Source organism: Helobdella robusta (genome assembly GCF_000326865.2).
Source record: "Helobdella robusta unplaced genomic scaffold HELROscaffold_67, whole genome shotgun sequence".
NCBI classification, from domain to species: domain Eukaryota; kingdom Metazoa; phylum Annelida; class Clitellata; order Rhynchobdellida; family Glossiphoniidae; genus Helobdella; species Helobdella robusta.
Genome location: NW_008705379.1, coordinates 26,786 through 27,465, shown reverse-complemented (window position 1 = coordinate 27,465; position 680 = coordinate 26,786).

Sequence of the window (680 nt, the reverse complement as noted above, 5' to 3'; positions counted from 1 at the left end):
ATCATCATCATCATCATCATCATCATCATCATCATCATCATCATCATTATTATCATCATCATTATCAGCATCATCATCATCATCATCATCATCATCATCATCAGCATCATTATCATTTTTATCATCATTATCATCATCATTATCATCATCATCATTATCATCATCATTATCATCATCATTATCATCATCATTACCATTATCATTATCATCATCATTATCATTATCATTATCATCATCAAGATCATCATCATTATCATCATCATTATCATCATCATTATCATTATCATTATCATTATCATCATCAAGATCATCATCATTATCATCATCATTATCATCATCATTATCATTATTATTATTATTATTATTATTATTATTATTATTGTTATTATTATCATTATCATTATTATTATTATTATTAATTGAATTAGATATTTGAAAGAAAGGAAAAGAAATTTTTTATTTTTTTTCGTCGCGGTTGTCGTATACATAATTAGGAGGACTGGCTCGCCAGAAATACATCCCGTATTTAACGTTCGTTAACTCTTGGCTGGTGAGAATAAGAATGAAAATAACAACACAACAACAACAACAATACTAATAATAATTAAAAGAATAATAAGGATAACAATAATATAGGATAATATGACTGAAAGTTAAGAGGCAGAGCAAAAAAATCAAAC